This window comes from Nannospalax galili, unplaced genomic scaffold (genome assembly GCF_000622305.1).
Source record: "Nannospalax galili isolate Female #2095 unplaced genomic scaffold, S.galili_v1.0 scaffold467, whole genome shotgun sequence".
Lineage (NCBI taxonomy): Eukaryota > Metazoa > Chordata > Mammalia > Rodentia > Spalacidae > Nannospalax > Nannospalax galili.
In genome coordinates this window covers 1,727,657-1,742,631 of record NW_008357490.1, presented here as the reverse complement: position 1 = coordinate 1,742,631, position 14,975 = coordinate 1,727,657, and the positions used below count along the sequence as shown (strand labels likewise).

The 14,975-nt window shown below is 39.3% G+C and overlaps 1 protein-coding gene across 8 annotated transcripts in view; it reads right to left on the bottom strand.

The window, feature by feature from the left end:
• Positions 1–8,545, bottom strand: part of Fancc (FA complementation group C) — a 274,173-nt gene extending 265,628 nt beyond the window's left edge. For 6 of the 8 annotated variants that reach the window (XM_017794868.2, XM_008855126.3, XM_029557189.1 and 3 more), the window contains exon 1: positions 8,187–8,545. The gene's annotated coding sequence lies outside the window, so the exon portion shown is untranslated. Of the gene's footprint in view, positions 1–7,880; positions 7,970–8,058; positions 8,124–8,186 lie in introns of those variants that run through there. The other 2 variants (XM_029557186.1, XM_029557185.1) reach the window with 2 other exon arrangements.
• Between the last annotated feature and the right edge of the window lie 6,430 nt (positions 8,546–14,975).

Sequence of the window (14,975 nt, the reverse complement as noted above, 5' to 3'; positions counted from 1 at the left end):
CAAAAACTCATTCAATTTTATGTGTTACAGGACTTATACTGAGTTCAGTATTGTATAACTGTATTAACTCAACTGTGAACCTAGAAACTTGTACCCACTTGTGAAAGAGATGTACTCTTGCTCTGGAGTGTGTTACTCAATATGTTAAAGCTGTAATGAAATGCTTCTTCTAATCATGTAGTTATTAAATTTTTTTTAATTTACTTCATGTTGAATAGTAGAGGTGATAAATGTTTACTTCTAATCTTATGTGGTTATTAATTTTTTTTTAAATGTTTTAAAGTAATGAAAAAAAAATCCATTTCCAACAAAAAAAAGAGATGGAATTTTAAAATATAGTCACCAATAAGTAAACAAACAAAATAAACAAAATAAATAACACACATATACATGAACTACTCCAAAGTCCAGTCACTCAGAGCTTCCAGTGAAACTAGTATATGCTTAAATTTGACAAAAAAACATGTAAGAATTAGCAAGAAATGAGAGCACAGAAAGTGGCTCTAGAAAAAACTATTTGGCTACGATGATCCCTCACTACTTCTCCCATTACTAGGAAACTAAAGACAAAAACAAACAAGTTAGAGCAGAAGATTTAAGCCTGTCTCATCCTGGCCTCATTGAAGATAAAAACACAGGAAACATGCTACAGTAAAACGCTCTGCCTAGCACTGGAGAGAGATGGTTCAGCAGTTAAGAGCACTGGCAGCTCTTGCAGGGGACTCAGGTTCATTTCCCAGCATCCACATGGCAGGTCACAACAATCTTGGTACTACAGTTCCAAGAGATCTGACACCCTCTTTTGACCTCCACGGGGACTGCATGACATGGGTGCACTTACATACATAGAGGCAAAACATTCATACACATAAAAATAAAATTTAAAAGTACACATCTCCAGAATGCCACATAATATAATCCTTCAACAGTAACTCTTCTTACTGTCCTTTTATTTTAACTGACTCTTCAATTAAATTTCATTAACAGTTAATTTTTGTCAAATGGTATACTAATACTCATTTAAGTTTATCAACTTAAAGAACAAGACATTCATACAATCCAAAGCAAAAGGGTCAAATTTTTTCAGGCTGTGAATAAACAGACCATACTTCAGTCTAAAAGCCTATTTTATGGGGCTGGAGAGATAGCTCAGTGGTTAAGAACATTGGTTGTTCTTGCAGAAGACCCAGGCTCAAATCCCAGCACCCACACGGCAGCTAACAAATGTCCATAACTCCAGTTCCAGGGGATCCGACAGCCTCTTCTGTCCTCCATGGGCATTGCACGACACGGGTGCACTTACCTACATGCAGGCAATACACTCATACACATTAAAATAAAAATAATAAAATATTTTTAAAAGCCTATTTTATTACAAAATTAGGAGTGAAAAACAAAATGCAAAGAAGTAACTTTTCAGTCTTTAATTCAGTGGCATCAATATTAATGACCATCCCACTCATTTCAAAGGCATGTCCCAAAATGTTTATATTATGAAAAATAGTCTGGAATGTTATCTTCAGTAAATTTGAACTTGTTTAATCTGAGGTTTTGCTAGAATTGTAACAGCTGCACTTGTGTTCACAACTGTAATGAGGTCTATACAGCATGGCACTCCTCTACACATTTTTTAGATCTAGTTGGTACAAATATGTTGTGCTGATCAATGAAAATAAGTCCAATATCTTGCTATAGCTGCAAGTTCAGACAGAATTAAGTTTTGTTTTGGATTAACATTGTACAACAACATCACAGACCTTCAGAAGTGTTATGGTATTGGTTATAGCAGGATAGGACAAAAATTTCCAGCCATATACAAACATTTTGAAAATGACAAAATTGATGTTTGTAGAATTCAAATTTTGTTTGGGGAAAAGATATGCATATCAAATGTGCTGTGAATCTAATTTGTTTGCTAGTATACACTGGAAATCTCAGGACATGTCCCCAAGCAGAAACTAATTAGGCAGTATTCAAAAATTATTTTGCTTCTAATACCTCTGTTTAAATGGTAGAAAGATGCAACAGAACGTCTGCCAAGGGTTCCTTGAGAATGCTTCAGGGGCACATGAGATGCCTCAGAGGATAAAGGTGCTTCCCACCAAACCTCATGACCAGAGTTTGATCCCCAGGACCCACATGGTGGAAGGAAAGAATTCCTGCAAGTTGTCCTCTAACCTCCACGGGAATGCGTGCACACACACACACACACACACACACACACACACACACACAATAAATAAGTAAATAAATAAATGTAAAACTAAATTTTTTACAAAAGAATGCTTTGATAGGAAGCTTCAGTCCCCCTTAGACATGGGGCTACTGGGTGAAAAGAAAGTTTTAAAAAAGGAATTAGTTTACCTGGGTAACCACCAACAGCCTTGACACTAACCTCAATAGTCAGAATTAGAGGTGAAAGGATTTTTGCTAAAATCCTCTGAATCCAGGTAATCAGAAATGTTTAAGCTCTTTTGATTACTGAAAAGGTTATCATGCCATAATGATGAAGACACTTAAAGGATGCATAAGTACAAGTAACCCTTGAAGTTCTTCAGAAACAATCTTCTTTGAGGAAATTCCCTAATTCTGAACCAAATTAATTTTTTTGAAAAGGCCCTATAATCATATTCACATTTCTTCTCTATTTTTTCTCTCTCTCTTCCTGCCCCTTCCCCTCCCATTTTGTTTGGCAGATCTGATGATTAACCCAGGGCTCGACACATGATGGGCAAGCTCCATACTACCGAGCCACATACAGAGTCCTACCTTTTAAAAAAGTGTCTATTTTACTTTGTAACATACATATGGTTTTTTGAGATTTACATATAATCTATCTGAAAATAATCTGGAAAGTAAAACACACAATATGTTAGAAATGAAAATTTAAAAAAAAAAACAAGCAAGTGAACAAAAAATAATCCATGGTTATAAAATAAATGAGTTAAAACAAAAATCAATATAACAAAAAAGCTCTGTTCCCTAAAAGCTATACCTTCCTTTATAGGAACAACAACAATAATAATAATCTTTTTCCTACAGCGTATGAGACTTTGAATGTCCCAGGTATAATTTCCCCCATTAGTATGATAAATTTGTTCTGATCTATACTTTTTTTTCCTAAGTGCTAGTCCAACAACTAAATGAAATTATTTGGAAGTAAACTGCTTTAGACAAAGATTATACACTGAAATGTCTACATGGACATATTAAATGAGCAAAGCATTCAGAGGAGCTTTAGGGACCTGGAAAACAGCTCTGTCCAAAGAAGATAGCCAGAGCCCAGCTCTGCCAGCCACTGCTTTCCCTTTCAGGGAACTCCACTTGGTCAGACCGCTTTTCATCATTAAAAAGATGAGCATGTGAATATTTTATAAAGGTGAAATCCTTTGATGTTTAAATGTAGTAACGGACTCAAGCAATCTTAAAATACCATGCACTAACTATATAAAACACACTTGCTAAGATGATCTAGTATCTACTTTATAAGCTCCACCACCTGTGTTCTACAAAGAGCCAGTTTCATAAACCATCACAAATTTCAAAGGAGCTTTGGTGAGATTTTTTTTTAAATTCTTGTAGTTCGTAGTAACTTATTCATGGAGTTTGGCTTTCTTTATGAAAATTATGACCTTAATTATATCAAACAAGGTAAATGATTCTACCAAGAGCAGATGGATGATGCTAAGCAGTTATTTTGCCAGCTACTCAAGGATTACATGACCCTTCCTGACACTAGTCTACCTGGTGGTAAACTTAGCCAGAACAGAAACCAAGTCACTTGTTCACTATTACATCTGAAGTATGTGCAACTTCATAAGGCAGTGTATAAGAATTAACAGCTCCCCACATCTGGAGACAACTCAACATTCCCAGCTCCTTAATAAACTTGTCATATGACTCAGTTCTAGTGAATGGAATGAAACCCAAGTCACACACACTTTGAAGCATACCAAGTATCTTCTCCCTTCCTGAAGTACAGGTGACTGGAGGTGAGAGAGAGGAGCCACAAATGGAAGCCATCAGAGAATCTGGACAAAGAAAAACTACACAAAAGAGACATCTAACATTCTAGGTGACCTTCTGGATAATCAACACTTAAGTCCCTGAGATTAAGACAGTTATTACCACATATAGCATTTCCTGTCATGTAGTCCAAAGTTTAAATCAGAGACTAGAAAAACTGATGTCCCAGTCTAGGAATCTCTAACCAAAAGTTCCAAACCTTGGGCTGGAGATGTAGCTCCTGTCAACATAGTGCTTGCCTAGCATTCACAACGTCCCGGGTTCAATCCCACCACCATGCAAACCCGGTTATGGTAGTGCACACCTATAATCCCAACACTTAGAAGGTGGAGGTAGAAGAATAAATGTCATAGTCATTCTCGGTTACACAATGACGTTGAGGTCAGCCTGGACTACACGAAAGGCTCTTTTGGAGTGTGGACAGCCACCTTGCTCACTGTATGATGAAGATGACACTGTGGGCACATTGGTAGAATTTACAGATGATTTTCACCCTTTGTAACAATCTGCCAGAAACCCAATCACTTCCGTGCCCTTAAAAGCTTTCACAGAGAGGTGTTGCTAAAGCCTGTGTGGATGAGGTAAAGTGCTGGTGCCCAGGCGCCACTGACCACAGAGCGCCCCAGAAACCTAAGCTAAGGAACTCACATGTCACAGGAGCAGCGCTACACTGCAGGTACACAAGAACCCAGCAAAAGCTCCCTAGCAGCTACAAAAGCTGCATATCCACACACGTGCACATGATAGAAGCACATCTGGGACCACATACTCTGAGGTACCACAGATGCTGCAGAAGATGTGCATGCGCAGAGCTGCCAGTGTTAGACAATTCGAAAGTTCCCCATCAACAAAAATCCATACCGAGATGATTTACTCTGTGAATTCTATCAAACATTTTTAAAGGATAATATAAATCCTTCACAAACTTGGAAAAAATAGAGGACTAAGTCTCAAATCATTCTAAGATGTCATTATTACAGTTAATGCCAAAACCAAAGCCATCAAGTGAAGAGTTACTACTGTATACCAACATTGCTCATGAACAAACACACAAAAATTCTAAACCAAATCCAGTAATATATATATTTTAAAAGATTACATAACATGATCATGGGATTACCCTCGAATTGCAGTTAATATAGCATTAATAGCTCAACAGATGAAATAAAGCTTATTAACAGAAAATAAAACCACATTGTAGCAAAGATAACACTTCCAACATCTTTTCATAAGAATCTTCAACAATCTAATAATACCAGGAAAACTCCTCACCCCAACATGGCACTTCAGGAAAAACTCCCAGTTAACATGACCAATGTTATGGTCAAAGACAATGCTTTCTCTCTGCCCCCAGAAGTAGCCACAATGTTCTCTCTCTCACTGCTGCCCAGCGCTGTGCTGAGGACTCTATCTAGCTAGTGTAATCAGGCAAAGAAAAAAAGAAAGGCATCAAGCCAGGCATGGTGGCACAAGCCTTTAATTCCAGCACTCGGGAAGCGGAGGCAGGTGGATCTCTGTGAGTTCAACGCCAGCCTGGTCTACATAGTGAGTTCCAGGACAACTGGGGCTACAGGGAGACCCTGTCTCAAAAAGAGCCAAAAAAAAAAAAAAAGGAAAGGCATCAGATGGAAAAGATAAGTAAACTGGTATATCCTTGGATTATATGGTGCTGTATGGAGAAAATACCATGGAACTCATAAAACAATCTAAAACCCACTGGAAGTAATCAACATCAGCAAGGTTGCAAGATACAAGGTCGACGTACAAAATAAATTATATTTTTATATACTGGCCACAAATAACTGAACAATCAAATTTTAAAAACAATTCTATTTACACTAGCTCTTGACTTGCTAGAATTATGAGCTAAATAAATCATTAAAGTAACTCACCTCAGGCATTTTAGTATAGCAACAGAAATCATTTCTTAGACTTCAAAACAATATTTGCAGCCACATGTGATTGCACTGGCCTTTAATCCCAGCACTCAGGAGGCAGAGGCAAGCAGATCTCTGTGAGATTGAGACCAGTCTGGTCTACATATTGAGTTCCAGGCCAGCTGTGGCATGCTATTTGATATTTAGTTAAAAGACACACACACACACACACACACACACTCAGCATTGCATTGTTATCTGAATCATTATATTTTCTTTTCTAGTAATATTAGGATTTTCAGTAAATCACTGAAAATTCTATGTATCGCTCTATGAGAGGGAGTTATTTCATATTTGAAAGTTAGCTAGCTAACCAGAAACCATAAGAACAGAGAATATGCATATCCTGAACTAAAATAAAAATTTTATAAATCATTTCAGTCTGATCTCTAGCCTGATCTGCAGCTCTACATAGCACTGCTGTCTTGGAACCACCACTCATGTGAGATTCCTCTGGGTCTCTCTGCGGCCTAGTTAGTCCAACATTCTACTAGCCAGGCTGGCCTCCCTAAAGTTGGTTTCATAAATACAGTACTTGTATAATTTTTACTGGAATTGTTTGCCTGAAATATGGAAGTAGTTTAAAACCCCATTCATTTAAAAATGTGCAGTTTAAAATGCATGCAGTGACATACCTGCCACATCTACCCAATCAATCAAGTTAATGCCTTTTTCTCAAAAATACAGAATGGGACTGAGGAGATAGAGCAGTTTGTAATGTGTTTAACACACAAGCATGAGAAGGGGAGTTCAATGCCCAGAATACACATTCTCAAACAAAAGACCTAGTTTAGTGTCCCACACTTTTAACTCCAGCACTGGGGAGGATGACGACAGGCAGATTCCTAGGGTTTGCCCAATCTGGTGAACTCCAGGCCAAATGAGACCTTGTCAAAAGAGAAAGGGGGGGGGGGTACGAAAGAGAGGTGGACCACTCCTGAGGAATACCTCTGGCCTCTCTACACACATACATATACACATGCACACAAACAATAAAACACAGAACAAAAAATACCAATAGGTTGCCCTTTTCTGAGGCCTTAGATGTTTTCAAGAAACCCAGAGAACATGACATTAAAAAAAAACAGAATTTTATAATATACAAAAATATTATATATATTATATGGTAACTTTTACTCTGGATTTAAGAAAACAAATTAAGGACTCACTCTTATGTTATATATCTGCTTATTTCCATGTGAATCTGGAAATCAGTATATTACACGTTAACATCAACTTAAGTTTAGTGGATAGTCACAATAAGCCTGATTTCTCTATGTAGGCTTAAGCAACAAATGACCTCAACACACAGTATGGATTCTATCGTTTGTACCAACCTTCCCTCCAGGAGGGAAAGAGAAAAGGTTCTAAGGAGCCTATCAGTAAAGGTGAAGGACATCCATAAGTAGGTGAAATCAATCATACTGGTTTAGATGCATGAAATGAAGCTCAGGTTACAATGAAATCAAGAACCCGTGATCTTACAAATCATTTCGAACTAGAACAAAAGTCCAAGCACATACAAGTCTTTCTTGGGCCTCTTAAGATTCTAATCTCAACTTCTTGTATTTCAGAAAATGCAACACCCTCTCCAAACCCAAAACTTTAAAAAATATGAGAAAGACAACATATACACCCCCCCTAAAAACAAACAAACAAAAAATCTCCCAAGGGCTTTGAATGCCATTTGGTCTGCTATTCAAATAAAGCGTAGTGGGAAAGACAATCCGCCACCAGATCCCTCCTCGGGTCCAGCGATGAAAGGCGAGGGCCTAGAGGGACCGCAGCAGCGCCCCGGGGGCTTCTAATTGGGCCTGCGCCGTGGGCTCCCGGCAGAGACCAGGCCAGTTGTAATGGGTGATGGGGTACCAGGAGAGCTTTTCACAGGTCCCAAGGAGCCGAAGCAAAGAGATTCACCTTTGCTCCTCTCCCTTGAAGAAGAACCGGCCGCCAGCACCCAACGAACAAAAAACCCCAGAACGGCAACTCCCAGCTCCCACTGCTCTGGGGCTTCCTTTCCGTGTGACCCTTCCCCAACCCCACCCACGGCTTCACAGGAACCTTAGGGCCCCGCCCCCGCGGGGGTGGTACCCACCTGGCTCCTCCTTCCCACGCCCCTCCTCGCTGGTTACGCCCTCTACAAGCCCCGCCCTTCAACGACCCACGCCACCCTAGAGCCGCTTCCCTCCATCTGCCGACTCCGCGGGAGCCTCGCTCGCCCACCTCGAGGCGTGGGGCCTGGCCCGGCGGACGCTCTCGCGAGTCTTCCAGCCCTCACCCGACGCGTCCGCCAGCTTCTGAAGGAAGCGGCGCTGTCGCTTCGTTCCACAGCCTCCTTCCTGGGTGGTCCTCGCCCAGAGCTGCTTCAGCAGTTTGAGCCTCGGCGGAAAGGAAACCACTGCCGGGGTTCTGCGGGTTGAAAACGTTATGTGGCCTCGTGCTGGCTTTTTTGTTTCGACGTTTTTGGAATTTTCCCGCGGTCGCTGGAGAGTAGAGCTGCGCGCGCACGTACCCGCAGTGTACTCTGGGATCCAGTGAGCCGCCCCCGCGGCATCGCGGGAAAATCCCGCCGGATCTGCATCGTGTGGGGGCAGGGCAGGCGGAAGCAGGCGAGACCGTCCGCCGCCCGTGATCGGTTTTGTAGCATCTTGTCATGATGTACAGGAAGTTGAGTAGAAATCATTCTATTTGAGAAAAAAGGTCTTGTCAAATGGGTAAAGCATGCTAGTACAGCCTAGTCTATAACTTCTTACCTGTGGTCTCAACAGCAAAAGGGCTTTTTTATCTTTGGTGACACCAAGTCAAGCCCTTGTAGTTGTCTGGTTTCCTTTCAAATCGGTTCAAAGGAGCATCTGAAAATTTTTCATACGTGTTTAAATTTTAGGGAGCAGGGAATGTCTGAAGAATCTGGTCTTAAAGTTTTACGGTTTTTTTTTTTTAAATCAGTGCCTCAGAACCATAAATCATAAATCGTGTGCCTATTTTAAAAAATTGTAAAATGGTAGTACATGCACGCAGTAAATCATCTTAGTTATTTGAACACTCAACTCGGCTGTTAGGAAGCAACAGCCATCTTACCAAAGAACAGATCGGTTCGGAAATCAAGTGCTGTCAAGGTTATAAAGGTTTTAAGTGATAAAATGACTGTTGAGTAGTAGTAGCAAGTTTCTAAAAGTTGAAGAGAGACAAAGGGCACCGGGTCCAAACTGGAGACAAAATTAGAATTTGCTTTATAGAATCAAAGTGTTTGAACGACAATCACCTTAACCTTGGAAAGTCTTGCTTAATGGTAACAAATTGTAAATCTATGATTTAGACCTGTTAATTTGTTTTAGTCTCATATTGCCAGCAAAAACGATGTGAAACCATGTTTGATTTTGGGTTGGGTTGTTTTTTTGTTGTTGTTTTTAAGAGATAATGACTTTCAGTACTTAGATCCTTTTATATATTACAGAAAATCTTTGTTAAATGCACTTATAATGAGGCCTTGTTATAACTGATTTAGTGTCAGCTTAATTCAGCTGTAAGTAAAGAGTTACTGGGTTATGTGTCTACAGCATATAAAATGACACCATATTTGGGGCTGGAGAGGTGGCTCAGTGATTAAGAACACTGTTTGTTCTTGCAGAAGACCCGGGTTCAAATCCCAGCGCCCACATGACAGGTAACTCCAGTCCCTGGACTTGGACAGCCTCTTCTGACCTCTGCCGGCATTGCACGACACAGGTGCACTTACCTACATGCTGGCAATACATGCATACACATAAAATAGTAATTTTAAAAAAGATACCATATTTATACCTAAATGGGAAGCATATACAGTATAAAGATGCAGATTTAAATTTATGTAGTATCCATATGTATAGAGCTGTCCTCACTAATATTTTAAGCAGTAATGAGACAGCCATTTTGTAAAATGTCCAAGTTTTCTGAGAAATTCTTCAATACAAATTGGGGCAAAAAATTGAGTATGGGTACCTCTAAAAAGGAGTCACAAATATTGTGGCCAAAATGAAAATGGAATATTTAGATGAAATTTATCATATCTTTTGAATTCTAGAGAGAGAAAAATCAGCTGAAGGTTGCAAAGTTGCTGACTTGATCAAATATTTCTTTACATTTTAATAAATGAATCACCTGTCTTGAATTCCACATTGTGAACAGGGTTGTAGTAGGACTGTTTACACCCTGAGTGAAGACACCCACCTGACTCTGCTTATTTGGTACCATAACCTTGAAACACTATCTTGTTCATAGATTTTGTATTTTGACTTTTGTGCCTCAAACATTAATATTTAATGTGTTTTTATTAAGCACTTGGTAAATTGCTTGGCTTGCATTAATTCCTTTAGTCCTCACAATGATCTTAGGTAGTAGTTAATACTTCCGTTTTACAGGTACAGAACCAGATGCACAGAGCTGTCTTTTCTAGTAGGTGTTGAAACCGAGTTTCAAAACCAGGTAGATTGACTTTGGTACTTGTCTTCTTGCTGCTTACTTTGTCCCTGCTCATCCCCCAAGCTAGGTAAGGAGAAAATAGGAGACAGGACCTCATGATCCCAGAGGCTTGTGCGCTGCAATCACCATGCAATCTTTCCATTAAAGCATTCTGACTGAGGAAAGTACAGTGAGTTAGAGAAGAAAATTATCAAAATAATGCTTGTGTAAGAAAAGCATTTATTAGCCTTTTATTAGTCTTTTATTAGCCACCCAGAGGGGAAAGAATCACTTGATGTTAAGGAAGAGAGACCTACAGGATGTAAAAATTCATAGAAAAGGGGAAGTATATTTTAAGTAATGCATAGTACCTGCCCCTTCCTTTACACATACACCCCACATGTTCACTCCCTAGATTCTATTGAAAGACTATTTAGAACATTATTTGTTCACAGTCTTCAATTATTATGGTTTGATTTACAGTTTTCAACTTTGAAATGGTGCGGAAGCAATGCATGTTCAGTAGCTAATATAATTTGAAGGTGAGAGCCACAAGTGGAGCACACTTTGAATTTTGATCTTTTCCAGGCTAGTGATATTCAGCAATCCTCTCACATGATGCTGGAAAACAGCTACAACAGTTTCTAGAAACCATGCAATCACAATGGGAAACAACTAATGTTCTGTAAGGTACTGTGTTGCTGAGCAGTGAAGCTTGGTAGGTTAGGTGTATTACATGCAATTTTGGTGTATGATCTTGTTCATTTACATGGGTTTGTCATACTAGAATACCATTGTAAATAGAGTTGAATCTCTACTGGTCCCCCTCCTACTTGCCACAGCTAATTGAATCAATAACCCTGACCCTAGCTGACCCAGTGAAACCATTCCTGGAGAATTTAGAATTGCACCACTGAAAATCTGAATCATCGCTAGTCCAACAGAGGCAGAGTCCCCATGGAAACCGAAGTTAGGGAGTAGGGAGAAAAAAATATAAGTAGCAAAGATAGTTGGTTACAGGAAAAGACAGGAAATTGCAAGGTTGTTACTGCATGAGAGACTAGGTAGCTTATATTCCCAATTTTGTAATTTTAAGACCTATTTTAAGGCAAACCAAGTATCTGTTGTTTTCTTGGTTGTCCCCCAAGATTTCCATGTCCTTGTAACCATCACTCCTTTCCTAGCTGATTCCAGTGACAAATGACCTGGAGATAGACAGCTCTTTGTATGCTCCTGGGTGTTAGAAGTCTGGCTGAGCCTGCCTCATAACTTAATGGATTCCTAGTGAAAGCCTACTACAGGGAGAAGAAAAAAATATTTTCCTCACCCTTCCTTGGTTCATGGCTGAGGCCCCTATAACAAAAGACAGATTACCAAGAGAACAGCATAAACGTTTTATTTTCACATGACACATGAAGAAGTCCCAATGAAGCAATTAAGCCTGTGTATACTAATTTTGATGAAGAGTGGCCAGTCATGGAGAGAGATAATTGGACAGAGAATACCATCTAATAGTCATGAACTAGGGGGTACTTAGCAAGGCTTGTTTGTTCAAGGCCTCTGTGACCCTGTGTCTTCAAAGCTCCTTTGCCCCACCTCAAGGGCCACCACTTGAGGGTCTCAGAACCTGCCTCAGGGAAAGTTAAGGATGTCTTTTATATGAACTGCTTCGGAGGAGAGAAGGAAGGGAAGAGTGGCTTTCCCTCTTTTCAAAAAAACTAAGATTGCTTAGATTTTCAGTTTGTCAGGCCAGAGAAATAGTAGGATATTGATGGAGTGAACTGCTTTGTAGTTGGTCAAGTGAAGATTTTTAGGGGAAAAAGACATCATTATAGTTTTATTTTTTTAAGAAACATTTAAGATGTGGGGAAGAAAGTCTTCAGAACCTTCTAAATTGAATAGAAAAATTCATTACATTGTCTTTATTAATCTTGTTTTACCACTTCCTCTCCTTATTACATCAAACTCTGCTTTTACTTAGCATGACAATGTACCCAAGCCAAGTGTGGTGACAATGTACCAAACCTGTAACACTAGCATTGAGGAGGCTTAGGCAAGAGAATTGATGGTGCCAAGCTAGCGTGTTGTTATAGAGCAAGACTATCTCAGCAAGAGGGAAGGAGAAGGAAAGAGAAAGAGGGAAAGGGAAGGAAGGAAAGGGGGGAAGGGAAGGGGCCTTTCCCAGACTGTCTTCTGAAAGGAGTCTTACACAGTTTGGATCTTGTATATTTCCCATAAGCCTGGGTCTGTTAAAAGCTTGGTCCCGTGCTTGTGCACTTTTCAAAGGTGACAGAAGTTTTAAGAGGTGAGGCAGAGTAGGTAAGAGGTTTTTAGATTATCAGAGGTATGTGTTTGAAAAGGATTGTGGGACCCAGTCTCTTACCTTCTTTTTCATTTCTCACCATGAAACAAGTGGGCTTCCTTCCACTATAATGTACTGTATCACCACAGCCCCAAAAAGCAGTGGGGCTAACCAACCAAGGACTGAAATCTCCAAACTTATGAACTAAAACAAAACTCCCTCTTTTTTATACTAATTACCTCAAATATTTTGTTACAGTAACAGAAGGCTAACTAATGCAGGATGATCATGTAAGTCAGTTGACTGGACCTCTGACTATCTTAGACCATAAAGTAACCTTCAAGGACAGTAGTCATGGAATAAAGATGGGAGAATAAAAACCATGAGAAGGATGAGAAACACCTGGGTCCCCAGAAATCATGGGAGTTACTTACTGTATACTTTGACATTCTGACTTCTGAACTCTGGACTTCTGCAATGAAGAAAAATAAATTTCTCTTTAATATTATTTCAAGTTTCTGTGGCTAGCCACAGAGATAAGGTAAGGCCCTATAGTAGAATTAGTTTCTATGGTTAAAATTTCGGGGCTGGAGAGATGGCTCAGCAGTTAAGAGCACTGGCTGCTCTTGCAGAGGACTTGGGTTCAGTTCCCAGCACCTACATGGCAGCTAAACAGCTGTTCTTAACTCCAGTTCTAGGTGATCCAACACCTTCTGACGTTGCAGGCATTGCACAACACAGGTGCATTCATATGCATGCAGGCAATACACTCATATACATAAAATAATAAAAATTTCCTCTGCCCTATGGATATTCCTCCAATCAATGAACATTTGCTCTTTCTGAAGAGATCAATAGGTATATAGTTGTCAAAATGAGATAAACAGATTTCATTTTAAAATTGTGTGAGGGTATATTAGATGAGCCTGGATTATAAAGACAGGTAACTCTTACCTTCCTATTACAATTATGTGAATGTTGTAGAACAGAGAAACAACCCTAGTGTTGTGGGATTTCTTAACAGTGTTCCTAGAAAACAAAGCAAACAAAATCTATCTTCCATTGAGCATTGATATGTACACTTTCAAAAGAACATGAAACCAGTTTTAGTACAGTTTTCTTAGGTCAGTAAAAATATGCATTTTTATTTAGAGCATGCATCCCACCAATCCTGGTGTGTTGTAACTAATATAGCACATTTTTATTGTCTGCAGAAAGTAATGTTACATTTTTAAATGAGTACATGACTTAAAAATAGTTTTCCTCATAAGAATTTAATGACTCACTTAGCATGAAATTAATATTAAAGAATTGCTAAGAATAAGCATTTAAAAATTCCAATTGAAAAAGGAAGAAATTATGTACATTTGTTACTTGATTAATTCTGGCAACCATTAACTCAAAAAGAACTGAATTTCATCCCATTATTGTGTCTGTTTCAGATTGACCCTTTAATTGCCTCATGTTTTCCAATGATGCTAGTTAACTGCATCTTGTTTTTTCATATGCTAAATTGAGGTTTCAGTCTAGTCAAATTGTACAGTAAAATAGCTGGCAAGATAGGGAACAAGCTTCAAACATAATGTGTGTGTGTGTATTGTACTGTACTTTTTCCAAGCTCCATATGGGCAATGTGTTAGTCATGCATTTAGTATCTATGACAAAATACCTGGCGTAAGCCACTTAAGTGAAGAAAGATTTTGCCCTACTGAGTCTCTCCTTGGTTGCACGTCACCATGAATTTATGCAGAACATAATGGCGCAGGAAGTGTGTAGAAGAGAAGCCTCTTCATATCATAGTAGACAGGAAGCAGAGAGTGAGGAAGGAACCTAGGACCAAGTACAGCCTTCAAAAGCACACTTCGGTAACCTGCCTCCAGCTGGGACCTACCTCCCAAAGTTACCACCACCTGCTGACCAAGGATTCAATGCATGAGTCTTTGTGAGACATTTCCTAGTCAACCCATAATAGGCAAGCATAAGAAACTAACATTTGAGCAAGGCATGGTGACTCACAACTGTAATCCCAATACTGGGGAGCTTAAGGCATGAAGATTTCTGTGAATTCAGTGTATGCCTGGGATACACAATAAGACCTTATCTCAAGACACCAGGAAAAAAAAAAAACCTTAACATTCAATAAACATTTTCCTGTCAGGTGTTTTGCCATGTACGTTACATTTGTTGTTTCATGTGGTTCATAATTTCTTTAACACAATTTCATTAACTTTAATAAAAGTGTCACTCTTGTTTTGCACATCAGCCAATAAACA